Consider the following 4,263-nt stretch of genomic DNA (forward strand, 5'->3'; position numbering starts at 1 on the left):
GTCCATGTAATACTTAGACATCAGTAGTATCTTTAATTGAAAATTTTATTGAGATAAATTATAGATTTACATGAAGTTGTAAAATATAATATAAAGAGTTCCTGTGAACACTTTATCCAGTTTCCCCGAATGGTAACATTTTATGAAACTACAATACAAGATCACAACCAGGGTATTAACATTGATAAGAACCCAAGATCTTAACTGAATTTCCTATTTTACTAGCACTTGTGTGTGTGTGTGTGTGTGTGTGTGTGTGTGTGTGTGTGTGGTGTGTTTAGTTCTAGGCTTTTTATCACATGTGTAGGTCTGTGTGTCCACCACCATCGCCAAGATACCGAATAGTTTTGTTATTAGAAACTCCTTCATAGTGCTCTCTTGTAACCATACCCACCTCCCTTTCACCCCTTCACTCCATCCTTAACCCCTGGCAACCACTAATCTGTTCATTCATGAAATTTTGTCATTTCAAAAATGTTATATAAATGGAATCATATATTATGTAACCTTTAGAATTACTAATTCTCTGTAGATTAATCTAAGTTTTGTGTGTATCAGTAGTTTCTTTCTTTCTGTTTCTAAGTAGTTTTCCATGGGATGTATATAACATGGTTTATTTAACCATTGACCTATTGAAGGACATCTGAACTATGTCCAGTTTGGGACTACTAGATCAGTAATATTTATTGAGCACCTACTATATATATGATAGGCACTTTTGCATCTGTCGTCCTAACTAATCTTTACCCCTAAAAAATCCTTGTGAGATAAATATTAGTATCTGTGCTTTATAAATGAAGAATTTGAGGCTCTGTAATGCCAGTTGGCATGCCAGTTAGCATGCCAAAGTCACACAATTGAATTCTGGCACAGTCAGAATTCGTACTCAGATCCCAAGCCCATGAGAGTTATTTGCAAGTTGAGTTGATGGATTTTTCCTTGGGCTACATGGGCACTGGGGCTGGTGCTGCCCAAAATGAGCCCAGAATGAGAGCACTTAGGGCTATTTATGCATCCTCATATTTCTCCATTATTTTCCCACCATAAATCAGAACAGGCCTGAGGAATTGGGCAGAGAAATACCTGGTAGCTAACCTGCTTGATGGATTTCTGTTTTAGAGGTGCCTGTGCTTAGAGGGTCATCAACAAGCCAAATCAAAAGGTGAAGGTGAGATTTGGTATCCCACATCTTGAAAAACATTCCATTATTTCTTGTGTTCTTTTCCCACTTTCTCTTTCAATTGACAAATGCATCAGGGAAGTGGTAGTTAAACTGACACATTGTCATTCTGAAAACAATTGACTAGAAATGCCATGCCAGTTTATATAATTCCAGAAAAAGCTTCAGAGCAGCTCATCTGCCCAGGGGAGGGACATATTCTGCCTTCATAACTCAAGCACAGTCTCCTGGAAGAATGAGTATGCCTGTCAATAATGAGCCAGCATTCTGAAGGGAGAATCTTCAGGAAAATAGACACATACATTCTATCTTCTTCTGAACTTCAATGCTGGGGCAATTCTTAAGCTCTCTCTCCTAATGAAGGTGCTTCTCCCACCAGCCCATCACTTACAATTGCCATTTCACTTCCACTTCACACCCCTGAAACCAATCAAAAATTCTGAAATTGTGGCAACAGCAAAGGGGCATGTGTACACTTCAAGGGGAAAATTAAGACCATATTGAGATACCACCACAATGGCTAAAATTAATAACACTGACAATATTAAATGCTGTCAAGGTGCAGAGCAACAGGAGCTCTCATACACTGCTGATAGGAATTCAAAATAGAACAATAGCTTTGGAAAACTGTTTGGCAATGTCTATTAAAGATAAACACATGCATATTCTATAGCCCAGCAATCCAGATGCTAGGCATAAACTCAAAAGAAATGAATGCATATGTCTAACAAAAGACATGTACAAAAATGTTCATAATAGATTTATTCATACTAGCCCAAAACTGTAAAAAGCCAGTGTGGCTCAGTTGGTTGGGCATCATCCCTTGCCAGTTCAATTCCCAGTCAGGGCACATGCCCGGGTTGTGAGCTCAGTCCCTGGTAGAGGGCATGCAGAAAGCATTCAATGGATGCTTCACTCTCACATTGATGTTTCTCGGTCTTTCTCTCCCTTCCTCTCTCTCTAAAAATCAATTTTAATTTTTTTGATTAAAAAGAGGACTCCTATTTTAAAAAACTGTAAAAACACAAATGTTCATCAGTGGGATTGGATAAATAATTGTTGAATATTCATTCAATACTAAACAGCAAAAAATTACTAATATATACAACATAGATTAATCTTATAGAAACTGGACTCAAGAGTATACTAGTGCCGAAACCGGTTTGGCTCAGTGGATAGAGCGTCGGCCTGCGGACGGAAGGGTCCCAGGTTCAATTCCGGTGGGGGGCATGTGCCTGGGTTGCGGGCACATCCCCAGTGGGAGATGTGCAGGAGGCAGCTGATCGATGTTTCTCTCTCATCGATGTTTCTGACTCTCTATCTCTCTCCCTTCCTCTCTGTAAAAAATCAATAAAATATATTTTTTTAAAAAAGAGTATACTAGTACACTGTGTGATGCCATTTGTGTGAAGTTCAAGAACAGGCAAAATTCATCTATGGTGATAGAATTCAGAATAGTAATTACCTCTAGAAGGGAAGGGAAGATGGTTACTGACTGAAGGGGAATGAGGAACTATCGAGGGTACCGGACAATAGTTCTAAATCTTAATCTGGGTGGTGGTTACTCAAGTAGGTAAAAATTCATCAAACAAAACACTTAAGATTTGTGCACTTTATGCCCTTTACTATATAAATGCTATCAAAAATTTAAAGTTAAAAAATACAAGGGAAGGAGACTCATGTAATACTTTAAACAATAAAGAATTAAAAAAATACAAGGGAGAGTTGCTCCCCCATTAACTTCAGGAGACACTCACCCAGGCCATCTTTCTTTCCTATCCTCCTCCTCATCATCATGGATCTGTCAACACGAGAATGTGTGACAGAGCCAGTTGACTGCTCCACCCAATGGATTATTTGGGAAAGCCAAATTGATACAATAGTAGGCATAATTAGCCGGAAGCCAGATGAGAGACTGGCACTGCAGTCTGAGGCAGGATAAGCACTTCATGCTAAAATGCCTCCAGAGACTTTCCCTGTCTCCTGTTAACAAAAGGGTGACTCATGCTGAGGCAGAGATGGAAGAATTATTTGAGCATGGATGATTTCTGCTCCTCTGGAAACTTGAATTTGGGAGACACACACACACACACACACACACACACACACACACCTACTTCTGATAGGCACTGATTCCAGAGGGATTTGAATATCCAAAATGAGAGATAGAGATTTTAGAAAAATTATCAGGGTGTACTAAACTCACATAACATATGCATTCATTGCTTTTACTTATCTACTAGAGGCCCAGTGCACGAAATTTGTGCACAGGCAGCGGGGGTCCCTCAGCCCGGCCTGCACCTTCTTGCAATCTGGGACCCCTCAGGGGATGTCCGGCAGTCATACATCCCTCTCGCAATCCGGGACCACTAGCTCCTAACAGCTAGCCTGCCTGATCACCCCTAACCACTCTGCCTGTCTGCTTGATCACCCCTAACTGCTTGCCTGCCTGCGTGCCTGATCACCCCTAACCACTTGCCTGCTTGCCTGACTGCCCCTAACCAATCTGCCCGCCTGCCTAATTGACCCTAACTGCTTACCTGCCTGCCTGATTGCCTCTAACCACCTGTGCCTCAGCCCCCACCACCATGGCTTCATCTGGAAGGACGTCCAGAATGACATCTGGAAGGTTGTTCGACTATCCAGTCTAATTAGCATATTACGCTTTTATTATTATAGACTAGAGGCCCGGTGCACAAAAATTTGTGCACTTGGGGGGGGAGGGGTGTCCCTCAGCCCGGCCTGTGCCCTCTCGCAGTCTGGGACCCCTCAGGAGATAACGACCTGCTGGCTTAGGCCTACTCCTGGGTGGCAGAGGGCAGGCCCAATCCCTAGGTGCAGCCCCTGGTCGGGCTCAGAGCAGGGCCGATTGGGGAGTTGGGGCGCCGCCCCCCGTCATGCACAGAGCAGGGCGGATTGGGAGGTTGCGATGCCACCCTCAGTCACGCTCAGGGTGGGGCCGATTGGGGGGTTGGGGCACCGCCCCCTGTCACACTCAAGGCAGGGTCGATGGGGAGGTTGCGGCCCCACCCCGTCACGCACAGAGCAGGGCCAATCAGGGGGTTGGGGCGCTGCCCCCTGTC

This window comes from Myotis brandtii, unplaced genomic scaffold, assembly GCF_000412655.1.
Source record: "Myotis brandtii unplaced genomic scaffold, ASM41265v1 scaffold490, whole genome shotgun sequence".
NCBI classification, from domain to species: Eukaryota; Metazoa; Chordata; class Mammalia; order Chiroptera; family Vespertilionidae; genus Myotis; species Myotis brandtii.